We start from the raw sequence: 14,480 nt of genomic DNA, 5'->3' as shown, positions 1-14,480 counted from the left end.
TCTTTTTTTTTTTTTTTGGTTTTTTGAGACAGGGTTTCACTGTGGCTTTGGAGCCTGTCCTGGAACTAGCTCTGTAGACCAGGCTGGTCTCGAACTCACAGAGATCCGCCTGCCTCTGCCTCCCGAGTGCTGGGATTAAAGGCGTGTGCCACCATTGCCCGGCTTGACTTGTATTCTTGAGACAACCAAAGCACTGACAGCTGGGGCTGTGACTGGCTCTTCTATTCCAATAGAGGAATCCCTGGGCCTTCTTCAGTTTTGATTGTATGAGTCAAGGCCTGACGTTCCCTCCGATTTGACCCTTTCACCCTCTGTTCCTTCCACAGGTCTAATACCTGCCCCCAGCTATTCTCACAACATTGCTCCCATTCCTAGGTTGTGCTCAAGTTCTTGGCCTTCAAGATAGATGAAGCATTTGGCTGCCTCGTACTCTGCTTTAAACTGGCTGGAGGTTGTTTGGGGGTGGGCAGACATAGGCTGTCATAAGGGCTAGCTCATAAGGCCAGCAGCCTCTCTGTGAGGCTGTTTATTGACATGCTCTTTCCTTCCCTGTCGAGTTGGCCTAGCTTTGGTTTGTTAGAAAAAGACAGAAGGATGAAGTAGGATTGTGGGTGTGATGTTTTGAACAAGAGTGCCCCACACAGGCTCATTTTGTGCTCATTTGAATGTTTATCTCCAGTTTGTGGAACTGTTTGGGAAGGATTAGGAGGTGTGGCCTTGTTGGGGGGGTGTCACTGGGGGGATGGGCTTTGAGGTTTCAAAATTCCACGCCATTCTTAGTGTGCTCTCTGCCTCCTTCTTGTGGATCAAGATGTGAGCTCCCATTCCTGTCACCTCTTCGCTCTGCCATCGTGGGCTCTAATTCTCAGTTAAATGTTTTCTTTTATAAGTTGCTTTTAGTTACCGTGTTTTATCACAAGAAAGGAAAAATAGCTAATACGCAGGGCTATAAAAATCCACTCTACCCTGTACATGTATTTAATGGATTAGAATACTTCATTTTGGCTTTTTTCAAAATACATATTTCATTGTACTAGCAAATATCATCTCTAAGAAAAAAAATGTTCCTTAGTCACTATTCCATCTTATAGGATTCTGAGGAAGGAAAGTTCCAGGACAGTGATGTGGTACACTTGCCAAAAGTTGAAGATGTCTGTGTGTGCTTATTAAGTCTCATTATGACAGTCTCACATGCTGGGTAGTCCTGGGGTGATGCCAGGGACCTCCACACGGAGATGAGAACAGTAAAAAAAACAGTGGTTATTATAACTCCTGCCTACCTGCCAGACCCTGTGTTAGACAGTGCAGATTTAAAGTGAATAGACACCAATCTCTGCACTCAAAGGCTCCTGGGCTGAGACACCAAAAGTATGAACTGAAATCACTCTGTGTGTGTGTGTGTGTGTGTGTGTGTGTGTGTGTGAGAGAGAGAGAGAGAGAGAGAGAGAGAGAGAGAGAGAGAGAGAGAGAGAGAGAGCTAGTCAGATGTCAACCTCAGGTCATTCCTCAGGAGCCTCCCACACTGTTTTTGAGACAGAGCCTCTTTCTCAGACTTGGCTCATTGATTAGGCTGTAAGACACTGGTAAGTCCCAGGAAGTTTTTTTTCTCTGCTTGCTCAGATCTGGGACTTAGAGTATGCACCATCACATTTTGCTTTTTATTTGGGTCCTGGGGACCGAACTCAGGTTCCCATCCTTAGCCAGCAAGCACTTTACTGACTGAGGCATCTCTCCCCAGTCCCTGAGATTGCTCTTCTCACCCCACAGGCCCCAAGTGCCCAACATCAGCACCATCAAATGCACTCAGAAGTGAGTGTGGCTCAGGCACCTCCCCTTTATTATTCCTGCTGCTGTATGCCAGACTTCACGCGCATGTGTATTTGCATAGCCTTTCATACCTCAGCCACAGCGGTTCTGGGTTTGCTGCTTGGCTGATTTCCCAAAGATGAAGAGGAAATGTGTTTATTCATTTAAATTGCTTCACATAAGGATCTGCTCAGCTAAACACCTGGATTGTATTTTGATAATGATGATGTTGATGTTGAGGAAGCTTGATAATTCAATAACGATATAATGTAGCCTATTTTTTTTTAAAGGAAACTTGGCTGGATCTCAGCTAAGTAAACAGAAAAGATTTCTTTTAGGAAAATGGTAAAAGGAACAAATTTGCAAAGCCACCAGAAGAGGGAACAGCACCCATCCTGGCAGTTTGGTCTGCATTTGGCACTTTTTAGGTCACCTCCAAAATGACACAATGTCTCTCTGGGCCTCATCCCATCTGCTGTCTGTCATGGCCTGGGGCCCATCACTCCTAAACCACCCCTCCTGCCTTCCAGGCAGGCACGGGCTTTCAGTGTGAGCAGCCCTGGATCAACGATCAACCACGCCTCATGGAGCATTTCCACATGTCTCAGGGTAACGTATCGCCCAGGGTCTTGGTCTCCAACCAGCAGTCACAGGAGGGAACTACTGGATGGACAGCCAGAGCTGTTCTACAGCTATCATTGCTAAAACAAAAGCCACTTTCGAAGCTGAAAGCAGGGCTGGAGAGATGGCTCAGAGGTTAAGAGCATTGGCTGCTCTTCCAGAGGTCCTGAGTTCAATTCCCAGCAACCACATGGTGGCTCACAACCATCTGTAATGAGATCTGGTATACAAGTATACATGCAAGCAGAACACTGTACATGTAATAAGTAAATAAATCTTTAAAAAAAAAAAAAGCTGAAAGCAGCCAGACAATCAGCCTGAAACCAGGTGTTCACACCAGCACCCAACTATCAGAGATCGCCCTGTGACCTCTTGGGGTGGGGGAACTGAAGATGTTTAGTCAGTTGGCAGGGTAAAGACAATTTCAACCTGCCTGCTTCCTCTTGGCCTGGCACCTCTTGCCTGGCAGCTCCCTCGGGGAGGTGGGGGATGGGAAGCAGTGACATTTGATGAAGGGCATCTCTAGATCTGGTTTCCATCAGAGGACCGCAGTGGTTCCACAGCCTTCTCCGGGGCTATTGGTCATGCTCCTGCCTCTGTGGCTTGCAGTGCTCCAGCTGAACAATTCTGTGAGGATTCTGGCAGCCTCTGGACCTGGGAAGTGCCTTTCCTGGCCAGGGAACTAGAAATACTGGCTCGTGGGAGCTTAGACTGGCCAAGACCAACTGCAGAGTTTGCACATGTAAGGCAAGGACCTTGAAAGCCAAATTTTGAAAGAAAGGAAAAAGTGGTAGTAGGGGAAAGAGCCAAACGTTGAAAAAAAATTTAAAGCAGAGGGAAAAAAAACAAAACCCTGACCAAGACAGCTGCATTACAGTGGAGCGGAGAGAATTGCGATGGCTCCAGTAGGCACTGAAAGTTGCTGGTTCTCGCTCAGGCCAAAAGCCCCATACCACATTAAGAAGACATCTTGGATATATCCAATAGAGTAGGTATCTTTGTCCTTCGCTGGGTTTCAACCAGATAAACAGAGGATGACTGGCGTGGGAATCATGTGAGTAGAAAAAAAATAAAAGCAAACCCTAAGTTCTGCAGCTAATTATTTAAAAAAAAAAATGGGGTACAGATCAGTGGTAGAGCCCTTGCCTGACATGCTGGAAGATTCCATTCCTTGCAACAAAGAAGGAAGAAAGAGAGGGAGGGACAGGGGGAGGGACGGAGAGAGGCAGTGTGTGTGTGGTGGTGGGGGGAATTCTCAAGTAGTATCTGAGATTTGCCACCAGCCTGGTGTGTCAAACTACCTAGCCTCTCCTAATGCAAGGTCCTTGGGAATCCGCGCCGCAGACTTAGCCTGACAGCTGTCCTCACATAGTTATGTGTCCCCAAGTCCGAATGTCCAGTGAAGGAAGACACTGGATGGTCCTGCCGACTGCCTACACCAATCACTGGAGAAGCCTGAGTTCCACACTGGCTTGGTGCAAATGAAAGCACACTCTGTCCTCCATCTGGTCCTCTTGGCCCGCTTGGACATGCTGGAAATAAACCGGCAATTTCAGGTTGGTTTGCCAGCCAAGGGAGCTGAAGGAATGGAAATTTGGAACAGGGGGAGCAAAGCCCTTGCAGCCACAGTGCTGACTGGCCTCGGTGCAATGCAAGTCATCACTTAGTACCCACTCTTCCCTGCAGGTCACCTGGTGACTGTGGCCTCTCCAGTGCCAAACCAGTGGGGACAGATGACCGAAGATGCAGAGATGACCACAGGGTGGCATTTGAATAGAGGCAGCCATGGTATTAAGCCTAGTACACCCTTCTTTTTACAGATCAGGAAGCTGAAGCCAGGTAGGAAAAAGCCAGCACTTCTGCTTCCCCATCAAACTGCAAGGCAGAGAGGACTGGCCTTTTTCCCTCCTCTAGTTTCATGTGCGTGTATGTGTATCCTTGTTTATATATGTGGGCACACGTGTGTGCATATAACGTGGAGGGCCAAGGCTGATGTTGGAAATCATCTGCTCTCCCATCTTGTTCGCTAAGGCAGGGTCTCTCAATCGAACAAGAGCTGGCCCACGTGGCTTGCCCTGCTGATCCCCCGTATCCTCCTTCCAAGGCTCAAATGGCACATGGACCGCTGTGGCTAACTGGCTTTCACACAGCTTCTCAGAGCCAGACTCAGGGTCTTATACTTGCAGGGTAAGTGTTTTAACACTGAACAATCTCTCAGCACAATGACTATTTGTGAACTCCAAGGCTTAGCAGAGAACATGGCCCAAGGAGGATGTTCAATAGATGTTTGAGAAAGGTGGGAAAAGGGGTATGGAGGGACGGGAGACGTGCTAAGGTCACTACTGTGACCATGTAGACCTCGCTCCATGGCCTCACCGTAGAGTGCTGGCCACCGTCTCTCTCGGGGTTGCTGTCTCTGGTCAGTGCTCTCAGGGAGTCAGGACCTATTGTCCAGAAAATATTACTGACACCATCAGACTCCAAAGCATCGTCTATTCTGGGGCAGCATCTGGGTGGCTCGCTGGTCTAGATGAACAGCATCAGAAAAGCCAAAAAGGTATTTGGTTTACATCATTGCTAAGAGGCTATGGCAGGGTGCACACTCAGGCTAGGGTTTACGACTGAATAAGACTCAGGAAAAAGACACCACTTCCACTCCCAGAGAGTAGAGCCAAGGAGACTCGAGTGTAAGTTCCCACAGGACACACACAGGATGGAACTTAACAGACCATCCAGAAGGTGGGTGGATTCTTGAAAAATCAACAAGGCAGGGCCTGAGAAACAGGCCAAGAGAGATCAGAAGGGGCCTGCTCAAGACCAGACACTGTCATAGGCAGAGAAAGATTAGATGCAGGATCTGGGCTGTTCATGAGAAACAGCAATGGTGGGCTTAGTGAGTCCCCAAGGCAACAGAGCTCACCCCCAAGGCAACAGATTCTATATGGTGGTGGCAATAGCCTCACCCAAACCTATGGGGGTCAGAGAGGCAAATGGGAAATAATAAGGGAACTGAGCCCATCTGAACACTTTTTGCTGTCTTAGGTCCAACTCCACATTCCGCCAGCCTTGGGAATCCATCGCCGCTGTCCTTCACTTTAAGGATGGTTAGGGCTCAGAGTGGGGTGTGGTCCTCTTCTCAGCCTCAAAGCCCTATCAGAGATGTGACCTCGAACATCCAGACACTGCGTCTTCAGTCTCAAAGCTGCTGCTGGATCCACTGCTTGCTCGCACCCCACGAGTTGTATGATCTTGTTGGGAAGTTAAGCACATTTGAGAAGCGTAGCACAGGGAACTCAGGCAGCCGTGGTCTCAGGCCCACCTGAGAGTGGAGCCTTGGTGGCCCACGGAAGAGCTTAAAAGATGTTCCTGGGAGGAGGGAAGGAAGGGTGGAGACTTGCCAAGGTCAGAACTAGAGTCAGGCTTTGCTCCGCAGCCTCCACACGCGTGCCCACAGGTCTTCGTACACACGCTAGCTGGCCTCTTAGAGGCGATGAGGACCTGAGCGTTCTATATCAGGATAAGGTTTGGAACGAAGAGACCAGGACAGGCTCACAGAGAGCTTTGCACAGGACAGACGGGGAGAACCTTGCTGGGGTCGTCTCAGAGTCGCAGGTTAAAGCCAATGGTGATCAAAGCAGGAACCGCTTACTGGCTTCCTTCCCTGTAGCTTTCTCAGTTTATTTCCTTATACAACCCAGGACCACCTGCCCAGGGATGGCACTGTTCAGTGAGCTGGGCCCTCTGACATCAATCCTTAATCAAGCGAATGCCCCCACTGAGACATGCCCAGAGGCCAATCTGTGGAGGTAACTCCTCAGCTGAGCTTCCCTCTTCCTAAGAGACTCTAGTTTGTAACAAAAGCCAAATAAACAACCTTCTTACCCAAGTATCCCCAAAATGACTGAAGCAGTGGAACAATATCAATACATTTCCCTTCGTGGAGAAGCAGGGACACTAAGGTACAAAGTGTTAGTATTCAGGCATCTATACTGGCCTGCCCTTAGCGTCCTGACAGGCTATGTTCTCAGCTGCAGCCGCTAAGAGACCTTTCCTAATGGCCTAGGCATCCATTTCTGACTCTTGCGCTGTCTTTTCGGTCAGAGCTCCTAACTGTGCTATTGCACCCATCGTGAACCAGAGCTGGTAACCAGTAACTCAGCTTCCCACCAAGGGATGTGCACATCATAGCTCCCTTAGAAAAGGCAGGCCTTGCCCACCTCCTGTCTCTCTCTCTCTCTTCCTCCACTCTTGTCCCCAAGGACCAGTCTCTGTCCTTTTCTGCCCCTATTCTCTTCTCTTCCAATAAACCGCCCATGTGAGCCCTATTGTATGGCGAGACTCTCTCTTCCTGTTTTTTCTTTTTTAAATAAACAACAACACAAAGAACTGAAAGGGGCCGGGTGGCAGTGGCGCACACCTTTAAACCCAGCACTCTGGAGGCAGAGGCAGGCAGATCTTTGTGAGTTCGAGACCAGCCTGGTCTACAAGAGCTAGTTCCAGGACAGGCTCCCAAAAAAGCTACAGAGACACCTTGTCTCAATAAAACAAACAAAACAGCAACAACAACAACAAAAACTGAAATGGTTATTGGGAGCGGAGACATAAAATTGAGGTGCCTTTTCTCCCAAGTTCATGGCTTTTCTACTAGTTCTTACAGGACAGGCTGTAGCGCACGATGCCTGTCTGCGCTCTATGCCCTACCATACAGTTTACGAGCTGGGCAAGGGGCTGGAGATCGAAACACACAAAGACTCACAGACAGAGAAAGACACAAGTCATCCTTGAAGCCAGAATGCCCCAAGATGCCCCCTTTATTGTGCTCAGGGGCAGCTTATATAGGGATAGCCACGCCCCAGCCAAACACCAGAAACCACTCCCCTGCCATCAGGAACTCCTGAGGGTCCACCAGAAACCACTCCTCGCCTCGTGCTCAGAGCAGCTGTAGGTACTTTGAGCAGGGGAAACAAATTGTTCAGGATCTGAGGGTTCACAGTTCCCAACGATAGGCCAGCCTGGAGATTTCCAGGAGTCCTCATATGTATTTCTAGGCGGCACGGCTGCTTTCTGTGCAGTCTGGTCTGCTGACCTGGCTCCCAGGACTTGTTCGGATCACAGCAGGCGCTCTCTCCCAAGGCTAGAAAGAAATAGGACTTTTCCCCTGGACACAGGTCAAAAGACTTGATGCATCATGGCAATTCACAGCAACCTGGTAGAGCCTAAATGAGTCATCTTCATCTGAATAACAAACCTCATGTGCACAAAGACACACTTGGAGAGGGTGAGGAATCGTTTAGTGAGGTGATCAGTGGCTTCTGAACATTTTAAAACCATTCTTAAGATGGGCTCCGGCTCAGGCAGTGGCTCCGTGGGAGAAGACTTGCTTTGCTGGGCGTGTGCTAGGCTCTGGGTTCAATCCCCATCCCTCAGCAAAACAGAGAAGCACAAGTCTTCTTGATACAGAGAACCCAAGACCTTGCTTATTTTTCTTAAATAATTTCTAAAACTACTTTCTTTCCTACAGTCTTGGAGACTGGGAAGCCTGAGGCCACATCTGTTGAGAGCCTTCTTGTGATGGGGAGTCTACAGAGTCCCAAGATGGAACAGGATCACCTGGCTACTGCGGTGTCTTAGCTCAGGCTTTCTCTGATCAACATGATTTGGGGGATATTCAAATTATGGCAGCATCTTCAGAGAAACCCTTTATTACTGATAAGGAAGCAGGCCCAGAGGCCCAGGAGGAGGCCACTGGAGACCGGGTACCTGAGCAGAAGCTAGAATCACATTCTATGTAAGCAATGTCTTCCCATCCAAGCTCCCTTACCAAGAATGGGCTGTCTTCCCAGGTTCTCTCTTGAGTATACACCTCCTGGCTACCTTTCTTGGAACCCTGTAACCTGCCCAGCAGGTCCAGTTATTCCAGGGTCTGAAGGGGCGCTATCTGAAAGAACATGGGCAAGAGAGGGAAAGAAGACCAAGCAAGCCAAACAGAATTCTGTTCTCAGTTTGTCAAAGTCTTCGTTTATTGAACCAAGCTTTTTGTCTTATATACTCCTCAGTGAGGAACTCGGGCAGGGGGAACAGGGGAAGGGGGAAGGGATTCGGTAGCCGGGCAGCTAAGCGGGACAGTTGCAAGGTCAGTGGCTAGAACACCTGCTGTTAGTGATAAGCAGCAAGCAATGAAGACACTCTGTGGTGCTTTCCAGAGCTTGAGTCTCCAAGGTTAGCATGTAATGTTTTGGTTAACTTTAAGTTTTCTGTCTCAAAGTTTTTACTTCAAGGCCCTGTGAGAAAGGAGAAGCCTGAAATGGCTCCTGACAGAACCCTACCCTGCTGTTTCTCTGGCCTCTCTCAAGCTGGCCCCTCCCAAGTTGGCCCCTCCTTTCAGAAAGCATTTCCACCTGTGAATTTGCGACCTAGGTCAAAAATGTAGCGTCTCCCCAGGAAGCCCTCCCGGATCCCAGCCAGAGAGCTTTCATCCACCTTACATCTGAGCTCTGGGACCCCCTAAACCCCAGATCTGCTGGTGACAGGGATACTCCGCTTTGCTCGGGAGCCATTTGTTGCTTAGCCCCATCCCTGAAGGCCGCCCCCTAAGGAAGAAGCCACAGAACTGAAAGCAGCTTTTCCAGCTCGGGTGTCCTCTTCTAAAGGTATCGTTCAAAATTGTCGTCCCTCGTGGCATGCGTGTGCGTGTGTTCGAAACAAATTTTGTGCTGTGAAGCCAAACCTGGCTCTGAATCCATAGTCCTCCAGCCTCGGGTCTCCTGAGGAAGTATTAGCTCAACTTTGTGAATGGGATTGCCCTGTGGACCCAGTCTCAATCCTGCAGCCCTCAAGCCCTGGCTAGATTACGGTAAAGCTGTTTAGTAAAAATGGCAGGGAGAGGTTGCTTTGGACTGTCTCCTGTACCACATCGACAGCACAGGCTAGAGCTCAAAACGGATGATGTTCAAATCAAGCTTTCTATCTGACCTGAGAAACCAAGATGGGGGACACTGTGCTCAAGTTTCCTGACCACATGCCAGGTGGATTAAACTCTCCTGCCTCAGTCCTTCCACAGGTTGCTAAAGAGGCACTTGCCAATGAATCATTTTTCTAGTTTCTGTCTACCTGTCCTCACTGTACAAAAAAGCCTCTTGGAAATGACCTATTTTTTTGGTTTTGGTTTTGGTCTCTTCAGCTGTGGGCACACAGCTGCGACACTGATGTCCTGTCTGGAAGACAGTACTTTTCTCTTCCTCCAGCTCTGATTACGCTCTTCTGTTCTTCTCCAGTGTTCCCTGAGTTTCAGAAGGTGTGGCACAGATGTCCTCAACTGTCACTCTGGCGGAACATCCCTCCCCCTCCCCCGGGCCTGTGAACTCCATAGCCATGGACTTTCGGCCAGGTTTACAATACTAGATATGGAAAGTGCCTCACACCAAGATCGGGCTCCTCAGCGTTCCGTCATGAGTGGGGGGAAAGTGCTCATCAGGCCCCATTTCCACCGGAAGAACCACGAGTAGTTAGTGGGAGCTGGAAGAGAGGAAGTCCTATTCAGGGCTGTAGACACTGATTAGTTGCCCTTGCTCAAGTAAATATCCCCCCACCCACGCGCAGGGATGCAACCCTCATTAAACATAATGGGGGCCAGAAAAGCAAAGGACACAAAACCAGGAGTGGGACCTGCTGGGCTGAAGGCAGCATTGGGTAGAAGGGGGACGACGGGGTGGGGGAGATAACGGGGGGGGGGTGACAACAGTGCGTGCGTATGTATGAAACTGGAGAAGAGCAAATAAATTCTAAATCTCTAAATTCTTCAGCAGGAATTTTTAAAAAGGCCCCTAGAATTGCACAATGGTTGGTAGTTATATCATTCAGGAATTCTGATTGACAATGGCTATATTTGAGCTGCCTTTTAAGAAAGGAGTTGAATATAGACTTGGTCCTGGGAGAAGGTTAGAGAGTAGTCTTTAGGGAAATAGCAATTGAGTCCAGTTCAAAGGGCAGCTCTCATGAGGTTGTATCCTAAACCTGAGTCAAGAATGACATCTTGTATCCAAAGTTAGATGCCCTGAACCAATACTACTTCATTTTGATTTTCTTCCTTGGTAGGAAGTAGGGTCTTTGCCAATGAAATCAAGTTAAAATGAGGTCACACTGAAATAGGGTGGACTCTATTATTGCATGCTTGATTTTTCTTGTGAGAAGGAGGCTGGGGATGCAGTTCAGTACTAAAGCATTTGTCTGGTATGCCTGAGGTCCTAAGTTCAATCCCCAGGACCAACACAAGAAGAAAAGAGATGTAACTCAATGGAAAAGTACTTGCCTAGCATGCATGGAGACCTGGCCTAGAGAGATGGATACACAGAGAGGCGGGGTGAGTGGAGAAGGGAAGGAAGGAGGGAGTGAGAGACTGTGGGGGGGGGGGGACACAGCGGAAGACTACCATGTGAAAAAGCAAGGCCTCGGGCTATTTTGAGAGGTGAAATCTCTGGAGGTTTTCAGAGACAACAGGTTCTGCAGCCACTCTGATGTCTAACCTCAAGCTTCAAAAACTGTAAGAGAATAAATCTTTGTGGTCGGGAGCCACCTAATTCTCAGGTACTTCATCATAAGAGCCCTGAGAAATGCACAGACCAGACATGGCCTGCCCACACAGAACTCACATGTTCTGTGGAGGTATGACAGTCAACATGAATGAACAGAGAAGAAAATGGCAGATTCTGGGTAAGGGTATTGAAAGAATTAAATAGGGCTGGTGGACTGGCTGGTCAACTTGACACAAGCAAGAGTCATCAGAGAAGAAGGAGCTTCAGCTGAGGAAATGCCTCCATGAGCTCCAACTCTATTTTCTCAATTAGTAATTAATGGAGGCAGGCCCAGTCCGTGGTGGGTGGTGTCCTCCCCAGGCTGGTAGTTCTGGATTCTACAAGAAAGCAGATTGAGCAAGCCATGGGGAGCAAGCCAGTAAGCAGCATCCCTCCATGGCCTCTGCGTAAGCTCCTGTCTCTGGGATCCTGCCTTGTTCTGACTCCCTTCAGGGATGAACAGCAAGTTCATCACAAGTCTAAGTCAAATAAACTCTTTCCTCCCCAGCTTGCTTTTTGGTCACTGTGTTTCGTCAGAGCAACAGAAACCCTAAGGCGACTAGAACAGCTCACAGTGGCAGGAGGGAAAGGATCTCCAGATGACGAAGGGCCTTGGGACATTAGGGAAGTGGCCACAGAACCATGATAGATGTAGACAGGCCTACCTGGGTCATTCGGGGGAGATGCTGGTGTCTTGAAGTAGAAAAGTGGGATTCAGATATCATGGGATGCTGCTGGTTTGCTGGCTCTGGACACAGGAGGAAGAGCAGACTCAGTCTAGATGACTTAAGCCAAAACTGCTTATTTCAGGGTAGACAGAAAAGACATGTATTGAAATTGAAAATGCTGGGAATGACTTCAAACTCTATTACAGAGCTACAGTATTAAAAACAGCTTGGTACTGGCATAAAAACAGAGAAGTCGACCAATGGAACTGTATAGAAGACCCTGACTTTAATCCACAAACCTATGAGCACCTGATTTTCGATAAAGGAGCTAAAAGTATACAATGGAAAAAAGAGAGCATCTTCAACAAATTGTGCTGGCAAAACTGGATTTCAATCTGTAGAAAAATGAAAATAGATCCATGTCTGTCACCATGCACAAAACTCAAGTCCAAGTGGATTAAAGACCTCAATATCAGTCTGAACACACTGAACCTGATAGGAGAGAAAGTGGGAAGTACACTACAACAAGTGGGCACAGGAGACCGCTTCCTACGTATAACATCAGCAGCACAGACAGTAAGGGCCGCATTGAATAAATGGGACCTCATGAGACTGAGAAGCTTCTGTAAAGCAAAGGACACTGTCGCTAAGACAGAAAGGCAACCCACTGACTGGGAGAAGATCTTCACCAACCCCGCAACTGACAAAGGTCTGATCTCCAAAATATATAAAGAACTCAAGAAACTAGACCGTAAAAGGCTAATCAACCCAATTATAAAATGGGGCACTGAGCTGAACAGAGATCTCTCAACAGAAGAAGTTCAAATGGCCAAAAGACACCTAAGGTCATGCTCAACTTCCTTAGCGATCAGGGAAATGCAAATCAAGACAACTTTAAGATACCATCTTACACCTGTCAGAATGGCTAAAATCAAAAACACCAATGATAGCCTTTGCTGGAGAGGTTGTGGAGAAAGGGGTACACTTATCCATTGCTGGTGGGAATGCAAACTTGTACAACCACTCTGGAAAGCAGTGTGGCGGTTTCTCAGAAAATTTGGGATCAACCTACCCATGGACCCAGCAATACCACTCTTGGGAATATACCCAAGAGAGGCCTTATCATGCAACAAAAATATATGCTCTACTATGTTCATAGCAGCATTGTTTGTAATAGCCAGAACCTGGAAACAACCTAGATGCCCCTCAATTGAAGAATGGATGAAGAAAGTATGGAATATATACATATTAGAGTACTACTCAGCAGTAAAAAACAAGGACTTCTTGAAGTTTGCAGGCAAATGGATGGAAATAGAAAACACTATCCTGAGTGAGGTAAGCCAGACCCAAAAAGAGGAACATGGGATGTTCTCACTCATATTTGGTTTCTAGCCATAAATAAAGGACATTGAGCCTACAATTCGGGTTCTTAGAGAAGCTAAAGAAGAAGGAGAACCCAAAGAAAAACATATAGGCATCCTCCTGAATATTAACCTTCATCAGGCGATGAAAGGAGACAGAGACAGAGACCCACATTGGAGCACCGGACTGAAATCTCAAGGTCCAAATCAGGAGCAGAAGGAGAGCGAACATGAGCAAGGAACTCAGGACCGCGAGGGGTGCACCCACACACTGAGACAATGGAGATGCTCTATCGGGAACTCACCAAGGCCAGCTGACCTGGGTCTGAAAAAGCCTGGGTTAAAACCGGTCTCACTGAACATAGCGGACAATGAGGACTACTGAGACATCAAGAACAATGGCAATGGGTCTTTGATCCTACTGCATGTAGTGGCTTTGTGGGAGCCTAGGCAGTTTGGATGCTCACCTTACGAGACCTGGACGGAGGAGGGTTTTCCTCGGACTTCCCACGGGACGGAGAGCCCTGATTGCTCTTTGGGCTGACGAGGGAGGGGGAATGGATTGGGGGAGGGGGAGGGAAAGGGGAGGCGGAGGTGGGGAAGAGACAGAAATATTTAATAAATAAATAAATAAATTTAAAAAAAAAGAAAATGCTGGGGAGACATGTGTTAAGGGCGAGAGGGAGGAATTTGATAGTTCTGTTAGGTCTGAGACATCTTTATGGAAAGGCCAGCAAACCTCATTTGATTGGCATGGCAAGATGACCCTCAAGCTTAGCGTCCTTCACAATGTCGGCGGAAAGGATCTTCCAAACACAGAAGCCTGCAGTGAGGGGTTCTTTCTGCCAATTAGAAGCATCCTCTTTCTCTAGGGTTATTCCGGGGCTGTGCCCTGGTCACTCAAATAACCGCTAAGCAACACTGGCATTGTCAAATCCTTCACAAACTGCACCACGCTTCTAAAGCTTCCAGCTACACGTCAGAGCAAGCCCAGCTTCCTCAGCAGGGCAGGGGCTCTTGGGACTTCCAGGAAAAGCTCGGGTGAAAGTCTGTAAGTGACCTTGGGTAGTATCCCCAGGGCTCCAGGCTCCCAACTGCTTGGGCAATTAAAGGAGAAGAAAGCTTTTGTTTTGCAAGGTCTCTCGAGAGGAAAAAAAAGCCTGCACTGTGGCTGGAGCCTCACTCTTCCTTGCTGACTCAGAAATAGCAGCTGTATGCCCTGGGAGCTGGCAGCTGTTGGCACAGAGATCAATTAAAACATGCCGTTCTAGTTGGCTCTTCCTCCACCAGCAGCTTAGGGCACTTTCTCTCACCTCTTGCTTTCAATGTCCTCCAAGAGATTGTGTGTGTGTGTGTGTGTGTGTGTGTGTGTGTCTTTATTTTATTTACTTTTTTTTTTTTTTTTTTTGCCTGAGAAGGAGGATGTACCATGCTTCCCACCATGATGGTAATGG

The sequence above is a fragment of the Alexandromys fortis genome, unplaced genomic scaffold (assembly GCF_014885135.2).
Source record: "Alexandromys fortis isolate MF-2015 unplaced genomic scaffold, M_Fortis_MF-2015_v1.1 scaffold_119, whole genome shotgun sequence".
NCBI lineage: Eukaryota > Metazoa > Chordata > Mammalia > Rodentia > Cricetidae > Alexandromys > Alexandromys fortis.
The sequence above is the reverse complement of the archived record's forward strand: the minus strand, read 5'-3'. Positions refer to the sequence as shown.